This window comes from Hippocampus bargibanti, linkage group LG02 (assembly GCF_051943395.1).
Source record: "Hippocampus bargibanti isolate YZ-2025 linkage group LG02, ASM5194339v1, whole genome shotgun sequence".
Lineage (NCBI taxonomy): Eukaryota > Metazoa > Chordata > Actinopteri > Syngnathiformes > Syngnathidae > Hippocampus > Hippocampus bargibanti.
In genome coordinates, this window is record NC_142735.1 from 12,016,161 (window position 1) to 12,029,356 (window position 13,196).

The following is a 13,196-nucleotide window of genomic DNA, read 5'->3' on the forward strand; positions in this document are numbered from 1 at the left end:
AAATTTCCCAAACTATATCGCAAATATACATGATGAAATGGCCCTTTGGGACATATGGACTTACCGTATCTGGGGCTCTAAAGAGTAATTAGTGCCACAGGCGTCATTGTTCAAAAGTCTCACTTGAAATCAAATGTAAAACACGTATTCCCGCCACCAGCTGCCTGAAAGTAGTCATTATATCAAGGTCACTGCGTCAATGCTATTTTCAATATGAATATCAATGTGCACCGCGTGTCAAGAGCTGAAATGTAGAATTATGCGCTTATGTCTACATAGGATGCATTTAAATATGCTCCCTGATCAGGTCAGTTATCCAACAAAGGTGACGATGCCCAAAGGTTTAAAGTGGATGACACTGTTGTGGCTCAAGTGTTAATGACACTTGTGTCCTTGCTTTGAGATTTTATTTTACATTCAGATGTCAGCGTCCCAAAAAGGCAGCCGCCTGAAATATATTTTGTCTTCCTCAGTGCAAACCTGGCACTAAGTGTGGTGAAAATCTGCAGAGGGGCGGGCTATGACAAAGTTTTGGTACTTTTGCAGACCTCTGCAAACTGGTGCAGCTTGGGACATTTAATAAATGATGTTTTGAACTATTGTGTGACTTTTTTGCTGCCAATGAAAGCACCTCACCTCATTCCATTTAAAGGCAGAACATGAGAGTCGCGCTGATAGTCCTTGACATGGTGGAAGAAGACACTGATTTCTATCAGCCCTGCAACAGGTTGAGGAGCGCAACTATCTTCATAAGGAACTGCAAGCAGATCTCCATGGGTGAATGATGTAAAATAGGCCAAGATTACATATCTGTGAAGTGGGCAGTGAAATCAGGATACACCTGTTTTTTATGCTTGAGGGCACCTGTCCTGTCACTGGTTATGGAGCACATTCAGTAGAATGATTTGGAGACAATTGTTGTCTCACTTTTTAAACTCAAAACAACACTGAGACTGAAGCCATTAATTAAAATAGATTTTTGGTAGCGTGTGGGGGCGACTCAAAATACCACCAGAAACACAGTAAGATGAAACTAGAGTTTAATAATAATTTCGTGAAAATACATGTCTATAAAATAATAACTAATAAAATATCAGGAATATTATAAGTAAAGTCAAAATAGTCCCAACAAAGTTGAAAATGGAAACAGTGACTACATTATTTTCATAAAATGCAGGACAAATCAAAATATTACCAGAAAAACAATTACTTTTAAGGGAATCGCTGTTTCCAATATTTTCATCTTAATATGGCAAATAAAAACGGAAATTCTTAAGTGATTTAAGTCTCAATACTATGAGAAAAGGTGCAATTTTACAATCCTCATCATACCACAAAAATAAGAATTTTACTCGAAAAAGATGTTATGTGAACACAAAAGGAAAAAAATATGAGCATAACGAGAATAAAGTTGGATAATTTACAGCAAAAAATATTTGAATATAGTTGCACCATTACTTGATTAAAGGTAAATTATTTATCAAAAAAATATCAATATTACAAGACTGAAAAAATAATATGGTCCTCCCTCACCCCAAATGAGTATTCATTAAACCGTCAATAAAACATCTTCTGTCCTGACCTTTTCTTAGAGCTCATTTCAGAACTCCTCCGTGCAAAAGTAAAATGTGGCTCATCTTCAAGTCGAAAGTGCAATGTTTTCGCAGCAGTGTGATCTCGACCTCTCCTCGTAAAATATTGACGGGGCAGCCGAGTGCACCCCACAAAAGTAGAGCGCCTCCGCCAGTAAACACGTCCGGGTTGAATTATTGACGACAGAAGCATAAGGAGATTCTTTGAAGGACACTTTTGTCTGCAAACACAAAATGCTGCTTGACCGGAGATGAAGGAGCAGCACAAACCTAACAGAGGCTGCTTGGAGGCTTGTGCTGTAAACTGTGACTTCAAAATATGTTAGACAACAGTTTATGATTCCACCTTCAGAGAAGCTTGATGGTTGCTTATTCTGAACACAGTCACATCCCGAACCAAAGTTTGAACTAAAGTAATTGTAATTATAACCTAGTATCCATAGCTTCAATAAAATAACCAACACGATCAAAGCAATGCAACGAAGTCATTTTTTACTGTTGTTGTGTGACTGTATACAGTATACTGTAAGTAGATGCAACCAACCAACATGTTTGTTTGTTTGGTTGTTTTTTTTAGCATTCTGACCTCGAGATACGTCAAGGAATATCTAATGTCACAACGAACTACCAATTCCCGATTAGAGTTGTTTCAGCAACAACCGTGCAAGTCAAGCAGGCCCATTGATACAACCATATTTCAGATACTAATTTATTCCCTATCAAAATGAACAAATCCACCAATACTCATTCCGTCAGCATTAAAATTGTAATCCTGAAAAACATATATATATTTTTTTTACGAATGTACCTGTAATCCAGGGGTGTCATACTCATTTTTTATTTTTTTTTGGGTTACGCTTTCCTCTTGAGGGCCGTGATTCATTTGGGAAAGCCATTAGAATATTTCATCTCCACATATTAAATACAGAGCACACAACAAATTGATGAATGACTCATGTTAAAATCTGTAGTAAAAAATGATGACTGTTATTGTGGTTTACATATGACAATTTGAAATTTTGGTTCAGAATTTGGCAAACATCATAGCACTTGACATGCTTGATTTTCTTTCGCGGGCCGAATAAAATATTGTGGCGAGCCAGATTTGGCCTTGATTTTGACTGTGTTCTAATCTGATTATGTGCTGTATCAGATTATTTATTAGTCTTTATTGTTAGTTTTTTTCTTTTTTTTAATCCTGATTACATTACCCGGGTACATGTAATCCTTTACTCCCCAAGCCCGCCCTTCTATGTAAATTGATGGGGAAAAAAGTGACAGGTGCCATATGAAGTTTCAATGAAATAAAGCAAACTGCAATCATGTCAAATTTTAGATATTCCTTATTTTGTATGACCCAACCCCTAATACAGTACAGTTTACCACTGTGATTTGAATTCATATGGATAAATGTGAAATCCCCCCAGTAGTTCAAGTGAATAGAAATGGGGAGTGGCTGCAAAGGTAAAATGAGTTGAAGTGTTTATCTTCGGTGACACAAAGGTTTTACTCGTTTTTCTTCAATTCCACCTTCATTTCCCCAAACTAATGAATACATCCTTTCTTTTTTTCCTTTTTTTTTAGTATGAGTTTTCCATGTATGCCCACACGTAATCTCCACTAAAGTCTGTTGCCAATGAAGAAGAGATTAGAAGCACAAAAGATAAACTTTAATAAAACAGCCTTCCTGTACTGAAGCAAAAGATGGAATAAAAACAAGTTAAATCACATGACACTATACTGTACCAAACTAAAGACAAGCAAAAATCCTAGTCAATTGAGATGCTTTAAATTCTGTATCAGTCAGAAATTTAAGGGTCAGAAATATCAAATGTTATTAAATTATAAAAATCAAAATATACCACGGAACAAAAAAGAAAAAATGCAATAGAAATGAATATAATGGAATGATTATTACTGTTTCTTTTATCTCATCAAATGCAGGTGAGACTCTGCCTCCCTCACCGGACCACAAGTCCAATGTTTTTGTATATATCAGAAACAGAATCAGAATCACAATCATCTTTATTGCCAAGTATGTAGAACACACAAGGAATGTGTTTCCGGTAGAACACGCTGCACTAGTATCATCATCAAAAAATTGCTAAGTGGCACTATACAGTTCCATTTAGGCTACTGTTGAAAGAGTTCAAAGAGTTAATGGCTTGGGGGAAGAAGCTGTTTAAATGTCTGCTGGATTTGGTGCGCATGGATCGGTAGCGCCTGCCTGAGGGGAGTAGCTGGAAAAGGTGGTGGGCAGGGTGTGGAGGGTCCAGTAGGATTTTCCGCGCCCTAGTTTGGATTCTTGCAGTGTGCAAGTCCTCGAGAGTGGGTAGGGCGGTGTCAATGATTTTTTCCGCCGTCCTAACTGTCCGTTGAAGTCAGATTTTGTCCATTTTTTTGTGGCGGCCCCGAACCAAATGGTGATGGAAGAACACAGGATGGATTCGATGACAGCCGTGTAGAAATGTTGCAGCACCTCCTGTGGCAGGCCATGCTTCTTTAGCTGCCTCAGGAAGTACATTCTCTATTGGGCCTTTCTCAAGACAGAGTTGTTGTTGACTTCCCACTTCATGTCCTGGGAGACTGTGATTCCCAGGAACTTGAAGGTCTCAACGGTAGCTGTGGTGATGGATTTTTCCTGAAATCCACGATCATCTCTACTGTCTTGAGCGTGTTCAGCTCCAGGTTGTGACGGCTATGCAGACTCGTCGCCGTCTTTGATGAGACCGATGACTGTGGTGTCGTCTGCGAACTTTATGAATTTGACAGCTGGGTGCGTTGAGGTGTAGTCGTTTGTGTAGCAAGAGCAATGGAGAGAGGACGCATCCCTGCGGGGCTCCAGTGCTCGTGGTTCGTGTTGAGGATGATATATTTCCCAGTATGACCTGTTGTGTCCGTCCTGTCAGGAAGCTGAGGGTCCACTGGCAGATCGTAGGGGACACACCAAGCTGGAGAAGTTTGGGGATGAGTAGTTCTGGGATGATGGTATTGAACGCAGAGCTGTAGTCCACAAACAGGATCCTTGCGTCGGTTCCTGTGTTGTCAAGGTGGTCGAGGATGTGGTGCAATCCGATGTTGACTGCATCCTCCACAGACCTGTTTGCCCGTTAGGCAAACTGAAGAGGATCTAGCAGATGTCCGGTGATGTTCTTTAGGTGGTTCAGCAGGAGGCGTTCAAAGACTTCATGACCACAGACGTCAGAGCAACAGGTCTATAGTCGTTCAATCCCGAGGGTGCTGGTTTCTTTGGAACTGGGACGATAGTAGACTGTTTGAAGCAGGATGGGACTTCACACTGCTCCAGGGATCTGTTGAAGATTTGTGTGAAGACCGGAGCCAGCTGGTCAGCACAGACTTTCAGGGAGGAGGGGGCACTCTGTCAGGTCCCGCAGCTTTCTTGATCTTCAGCTGCTTGAAGAGCCGTCTAACGTCCAGTTTGCGGATATATATATATATATATATATATATATATATATATATATATATATACACACAGTAAAGTCTCGTTATATCGATATTCAAGGGAGTCCGAAAAAATATCGATATAACCGGGACTATCGATATATCCGATCCTGCGCCGAACTGCATTAAACAAAAGCCGCCAAAAGAGGGCAGCCAAGCGCCATATAAGAAACGGAGCTGGCCATTAGCTCCCTTTTTTTGGGTCAGAGATGTTCCCCCAATGTTGCCTCAAAATGGCACATATAATTCTTTAATGATTGTAAACATGTATGCTTTAATCTTCAGAACTACAGTGTATTTGAAACATATTCATAACTGGATGTGTAACAAGAAAGCATATTATCCGAATCTGAAGCCATTGTTTGGATTCACAAGCAATGCAAGACGTCTTGGCGTGAAGTCATTTTTATTTGCATTTGAATAAAAAGTGACATCGGCTGTCCTTTAATACACAGTATGGAATGTTAATACTTTTCAAAATCATCGCGCTTCAGCAGACAAAACAAGAAACATTGTTGCAAAAAACGATTGCATTCATATACAGTACAGTGGGCATGTACATAACACAACAGGGAAACTGCAACGCTTACATCTTACTGTATTATGTATACAATTTAAAAAAGTCATCAATCTTCTTCTGCTTCCCATTTTTACCTTTTAACACAAACACTTCAATCTCGTCTGCTACACACGAGCTAGCGTCTGAAAATGAAAATGGCTCTGCTACACGGGTGCTGGGCACGTAACCAAGTCACCTGACCAAGTCGACCAATGGCGCGACTGATGGCGTGACACGTAACCAAGACACGTGACCAAGTTGACCAATGGCGCGACCGATGGCGTGTCACGTGACAAAGTCACACGGCCAAGTCGACCAATAGCGCGACCGATGGCGGCTCATGTGACCAAGTCGACCAATGGCGCGACCGATGGCGGCTCACGTAACAAGACACGTGACCAAGTTGACCAATGGCGCGACGGATATATCGATATAAACAACAAAAATGGCCGGCGGGGGATGAAAAGGAGCACCGTAATAACCGGATTATAATAATAACCGGGTATCGTACTAAACGGTACTAATTATACATAAAAAGACTAGAAATGTGCAAGGGAAATGAAAATAGTAGCGTAATAAGCGGTACTATCGTTATAACCGATATCGATATAACGAGACTTTACTGTATATATATATATATATATATATATATATATATACAGTAAAGTCTCGTTATATCTATGCACGCACGGAGAAAATTACATGCAAACAGGGTCGGATATATCGATAGTCCCGGTTATATCGATATTTTTTCGGACTCCCTTGATATATATATAATATATAATGATATATATATATATATATATATATATATATATATATATATATATATATATATATATATATATATATATATATATATATATATATATATATATATATATATATATATATATATATGTGTTTCTTAACGAAGAATCCTACTCAGCAAGACCTTCTATCAACTTTACTAGAGAACTATTATTTAAATCCTCTGTTAAGAGACAAACTGCTGATCAAATCAGCATTAACCTTACGACATGCCACATAAAAACAACTGACTGCGTAAGGGACACTTGTGGCCGCTTTGCTCAGTGGTCTTCAGCGTAAATAAAGGTGTGTGCCTGTGTGTGCGTGTGTCTGTGTGCGTGTGTGTGTGCGTGCGTGTTTTATTACATGTTGACTGATAGAGTAATGCACTGGCTATTGATTTGATTGCTGTGGAATTGCTTTGTCAATTTTAATTTTGATAGCATTGGATTGTTCTAGTCAATTTGATTTGCTGTTGTAAGAATCGTCGGAACGTTTGTTTGGAAATGGAACGGGATCTTTGAGGGTAGCGGTAGAGATTAAGGTTGGAATTAAGAGTACTCAAATTAAAGGTTAAGTCTTTTTGTATTTATCGTTATGGGGTTCGACTTTCATGAAATCTCATGAAATGCTTTGATGCCTGCCCTCGCTCACTGTTGACCAATGTTCCCTCTAATTTTTCATGTGTCTGAGCAGACACACAAACTCCCTGAGCACATTGAGGACCACTGTGAACAACATCAGATGTGTACTAGTGATGTGTCGTTCGCAAACGAGCCGGTTCTTAAAGGCGGATCTCTGAAGTGAACGAAGAGAGCCGGTTCCTAACAAAGAGCCACGGAGCCGACTTTTTTTGTCCTCTATTCCCCGCCCCCAGTCTTTGGTTAAAGCCGCATGTGATTGGTCGATATCCATGGTAGAGGAGGTAGGGGAGAATTACAGACACACGCAGCAGTAAGGAGAATGGGGAGGGGGGTTAGGATAGACAGGTGGACAAATGTTATCACATTATGTTGTTATTATTATTCAATTATTACATTTTTACTAGTTGGTGTAATAGCATTATTAATATGAAAAGGAAATTAGTGACAGCTGATCATCAAACCAGAGTAACCACAGTGAAAGTTCGTGGATGCTCTCTGTGCACATATACATCAACCCATATAAATAAAATTATTTGATATAGTGTATTTTTTACATGAGTAATTTGTTTTTCACGTAATTTTACATGATTTTTGGTAGTTAATTAAAGGGAAAAAACTAACAAACAGAGGAGCCGATCACTTTAGTGAGCCGAGCCAAAAGAACCGGCTCTCTGAGAAGAGCCGGAATTCCCATCACTAATGTGTCCGCTGTGGCCACACACCAGTTTCACGACAGTATCACGGCGCGTATGGGCTGGGCACATTCGCGCCGTTCTGCTCCGATTGGCTGCGTAGCGTACATGAACTGTACGTGTAACTGGCGGGTATCTTGTCATTGGTTGCCACGACAACAAAAATATAATTTATTTAGACTTGTTGTTCTGTCAAAGTGTTTAATGTTTCTATGCGAAACTTTATGTGTGTGTTTTTCTAAAAATCGTCTTCGATACTTTATTTATAATGTTTGTTATTGTCACTTCCGCTTCCGTGTCAGGTGTTTTAGATAAAAGCAAGTACGGCGAGACAGACGGAACGAAAGTCTCGAGAGAGAGACACAAGGAGAGCGACCGCTAGATAGAGAACGAAAGTCTCGAGAGAGAGACACAAGCAGAGTAACGAAAGTCTCGAGAGAGAGAGACAAGCAGAGTAACGAAAGTCTCGAGAGAGAGACACAAGCAGAGTAACGAAAGTCTCGAGAGAGAGAGACAAGCAGAGTAACGAAAGTCTCGAGAGAGAGACACAAGCAGAGTAACGAAAGTCTCGAGAGAGAGACAAGCAGAGTAACGAAAGTTTGAAGTCTACGTCGTTTATCTACTTTCGGTTAATAAGGTGCACACGGTACGTTATAAATTTCCTTATTGACTGAATGTTTTGTCGAACTTATTGTAATGTTGTTATTTCAATGTTCTTTATAGTTTTCACGGTGTTCAAGTGTTTCACAATAAACGTTGTGACATCAGTACGAAGCGTCATCCTTGACCGGGGTAGATCCAGTACGGCATTATTGGATGGACACCTGTCACTCATTGAGTTACATTGCAAAATGTGCGCTGCATAGATATTCTGGTGCGCTGAGTATGTGCGAGCAGTGCGCGATTGCACACGCGCGCAGCTGAGAGGGAACATTGCTGTTGACAATGAATTGATCAGTAAATTCAAAATGTTGTTGCAAATGGAACATTCAGTACTGTATATTATCTTCATCCCGTGTTCAAAAAGTCTGTTTGCAAAGTACTCCCACTCCGAACTCCTCTTCTTTCTAAAATACATGGTTAAGTCCCACGTGCTACCAATTGAGCCCCTGACATGATGTGATTGATCCATACATACATTGTTTACACTGGCTTGAACGTAGTGTCGGCAGGCAAAGGATTTACAATAGAGAAATGGTTTTATGTGTGTGCGTTTTGTTATATAGTTTGTGTTTTGTAAGCTGCAGCTCTCAAATCCAACCTTTTTTTGAAAGAAAAAGTAGGCCAACTATGTCAGTAAAACCTCACTTCTGCTTCGCTCAAATAGGGTTCTGAGTGGATGAGCACCATATTTAATGCATATCTCTTTCATAGTCACCATATCTTCAAGGGACCAGTGACTGTGATGTTCTGTGATCGATCAACATATGTTAAAAAATTATGTCAGTGCAAAAATTAATTCCATTGGAAAACTCAGGAGAGATTTAACATGTTATTAATGCATTCAGGCGTAGGTTTAGGGCCATGATTGCTTTTATTCTCATCCACACTTTAATATAATATTCCGGCTCTCTTGTCACGTTATATTGTTACCTATTGTATGAAAACCGTGATTAATCATTATCTATGCTCTTATCCAAATATAAAAATGACAATACGTTGGATTTTATTGACATTCTGTTTAAGCTTCAATGACGAAAAGCCCTTATCGTTTGTGTAAAATCAAAACTCATTTGCCAATCGTTTTTATAGATTTGTGAGGACCACAATTGGGATAGCCATATTATTATTGTTATGAACTGGTCGTAATTTAAATACATTTAAAATGTTTTTTTTAGAATCCTTATGCAGGAAGCCAGCTCTGGCAACAAAGTCCACACATCTTATTGGCTAACACCACTGCAGCTGTCAGGGCAGCATTCAATATTCAGCAGCCGAGGTTAGAATTAAATAAGCTTTTGACTGGCCAGACATGGACTCCATGTTGTGAATGGCTTCCGCTTATGAGTTTGCCGGGCGAACGCTGGTTTCTGTCCAGACACAAGTGTAGCATAAAAAAATGGTGCCACTTGCACTGGCAAAGTAGTTGCTTCAAATTTGTCGATGTTGGATTGGCAGCTGCATGACAATTCTCAGAGTTTGGCTTGATGAAAGTTGACTTGAAAAAATCCAGCACGCCTGTGACCCTTGTGTGAATAAACCCATTTTGTTTTGCAGTGGTTCAATGAACAGGTGGAGGGGGAAAAAGTCAAGCATTCATGTGTTCAGCCAGGGGGCCAACATTCCAGCCGACTGTGGCGGGCTTACTCCCTTAAAAAAAATACATCAAGATAACCATTATCATAGATTGTAATCTGGTATACCGATGTACAATTACAAAAAGCTTGTTGAAATGTTCAATATTCTTGTTTTTTTTAGAACACCTTTGTTGAATTTAAATAGTCACATTATACTTCATTGCTTGTGTAGCTATTATCGTTGTAACATTTTATTCGTTCACTCATGGTTGAAACTTTCATCCCGTTTTCCATTTTCATTTCTATGTTCATACTGGTCAATTATTAGCTGCCATTCAATCTTCATATGTCAGTGCGATGACTGACAACTGGATCAACGGTGGGTGTAAAATTACAAACGGTAGACGTCCTTGTCCATGTTTGTCTTCATGACTGATAAAGCCAGCCAAGACTGTGTAGCAGTGGCGGTCCGTGCATTTCACACCTAGGCCTTCAGTGAAGTCCTACTTAGTCCGACTTGAACAAATATCCCTCGTAATACCATCATTTATGACACAACGGCTGGAGATATCATTTACAAAAGCACGCGCACACAGTACTGGGCGTGGCATCACCTTAATCGTCTACAACACAGGCTATTTTCCGGAGCAATTACAATTCAATAAATCTGCATCAGCAATTAGAACTTGTCACTATACGTGATACTGCAAACACTTAAAAATAAAAGGAAATTTAAAATCATTTGTCCACAAAGTTTTATTAAGTCCATCAAGAATATGCAATCTTTAACAAGATTTTACGCTAAATTACAAAATGTCAGTTTAATATAAGAAAAACAACAAGACGTTCACAAAACGAACTATTTGTTGAAAATAAAAGTAAACAAATCTTTTTTATTTGTTCTTGAGAATAGGCCTACATGCGACAGCGAGTTGTCCTCTCCTTCAGCCATTGTGGGTTAAAAAAGCGAGTAGATATACTTGGTTTTTCTGCTAAAGTTTCCGGGTCTGATTTGTTGTAGCTTGGTTGATTTGCATACCTCTGCCTCCGCTGAGGGCTGAGGTAAAGTGAGTATCCAATCACAGGACGTGTACATGTCATGTTCAACGCGAGGCCCGTCTAGCTGGCCTTACTGTGCCAACTCATGATCTGATTGGCTATTGCAACTATATATCAACTACATGTGCCCGTTCATGTACAGCGCACAGATGCCCTCACTGTTGATTCCGAAGGTGTCGGTCAGATTTCATACAGCCTGGCGACACAAGCTAGCTGAATTCTGATTGGATTAAAAACTGATCTAAAACTACAACACTGAAAGGAGCATAACCAAATGGATATAACATCAAGAAAACAGTATGTAGAATAATTATATATATATTTAGAAAAAATACTTTTTTAATGAAATTGACTTATTATAATTATGATAATGATGTCTGATTGTGTTAGGCCAGCAGAGAAGGCCTTGCTGGCTCTGACGGCCCACCACTGCTGTGTAGTATAGCAAACATACTCTTTTGTTGGTATGCGGTATTCATCACGTGAGGTGTCTTCTTCAACAAGTCAGACAAAACATTAAATTTTCTGCCCAATTGTGAGGACATTATAGCAAGATTTTGAAAATAGGTTTGTTTAAAGGAAACATTTTTCAAAGGACTCTCCTAAGAGATTAGCATTAGGATGCAAATATCTAATCTCATCTCATTTTCCGTACCGCTTATTCCTCATTAGGGTCGCGGGGGTTGCTGGAGCCTATCTCAGCTGTCTTCGGGCACGAGGCAGGGGACACCCCGAATTGGTTGCCAGCCAATCGCAGGGCACACAAAGACATACAACAGTCACTCTCACACTCACACCTAGGGACAATTTGGAGTGATCAATCTGCCTGCCATGTATGTTTTTGGAGTGTGGGGGGAAACCGGAGGACCCGGAGAAAACCCACGCGGGTCCGGGGAGAACATGCAAACTCCACACAGGGACGCAAACCGGCGACCTCTGCACTGTGAAGCCGGTGTGCTAACCACTCGGCTACCGGGCCGCTAGGATGCAAATTATTCATAACATTCATGTGCTTTCCTAAATCGCGTTAGAAATAAAAAGTAAAAAGCAAGTACTATTGCTACAATGACAAATTTGTATTTTGTGTAGAAAAGCAACTTTCTTGAAAATTGTGCGAAATAAAATTAATCATCTTTCCAAGAAGAAAAACGTATTTTGTCACGATGAAAAGTCATAATTGAGAAAATGAGATATTGTTTTCTTCTGCCGGATACCAAGTCTTTTCAACTTATTTCTAAGGGAGAACCTGCACATGGATGAAATGTATTTTGGTCATGTAAAGCTGGAAAGAACAGGGCTTATGGCCTTACCGTAGAGTAGGATAGTAGCTTGACCGGTAAATTGAAAGCTTAGCCCTTTGGTGCAGCTCCTTCTTCAATCATGACAGACCGATTCATATACCGCATCACTCCAGATGCTGTGACACTCCGCCTATCGATCTGCAGATCTGCACTTCCCCCACTCATGATCAAGACCCTGTGATACTTGAACCATGCAGGGAGTATATTGTCCCTGGCCCAGAGAGGGCACACCATGCTTTTCTGACGGAAGAGCATGATCTCAGATTCAAAAATATGGATTCTTATCACAACTGCTTCACCTTTGACTGCAAATAGCTCCAGTGAGAGTTGATTATCTTGACTTGATTAAGTTAATAGAAACACTGCCTCAGCAACACTATAGAAATGTGTGTGGTCTAACAATTATTGGGAGTCAGTCAAAGTTATTGTGGTCTGTACCAAACTCAACAACAGTTTTTTTAAACTGTAGATTACATTAAAATATGATATGAAGGTCAACATTTCATGAGGGAAGAAAGTCATTATTTAACGAATGAATTGTTCTTAAAAAATAAAGTTTTCTGGAACATGTTAATTGAAGTAAAAAAAAACAAGCCTTTATTGTGACCTTTACCACAAAAGTCTGTCAGGGAGAGGCACCAGCTTCCCATGACCAAGAAGAGAATAAATTGGCGAGAAAAGAAGACGGTTGTGGAACTCGGAAATGGCTTGTACGTATCTCTGAATAGAGAGCACTTTTGGAGCGACACTATTCTATCAAACAAACTCCCACCCCACTACCACAGCCATCTCCATACTGTGACCTTTTTAAGCTCCGTGGGGCTTGCTGTGATCCCTCAGAAGTCATTTGAGCATGAG

At 39.8% G+C, this 13,196-nt stretch overlaps 1 protein-coding gene across 4 annotated transcripts in view; it reads left to right on the plus strand.

The window, feature by feature from the left end:
• Nucleotides 1-13,196, plus strand: part of LOC148901549 (leucine-rich repeat and immunoglobulin-like domain-containing nogo receptor-interacting protein 2) — a 266,334-nt gene that overhangs the window by 80,075 nt on the left and 173,063 nt on the right. Inside the window, exon 1 of one of the 4 annotated variants that reach the window (XM_088989217.1) lies at nucleotides 7,863-8,387. The exons of the other annotated variants lie outside the window; for them this stretch is intronic. The gene's annotated coding sequence lies outside the window, so the exon portion shown is untranslated. Of the gene's footprint in view, nucleotides 1-7,862; nucleotides 8,388-13,196 lie in introns of those variants that run through there. 4 annotated transcript variants of the gene reach the window in all.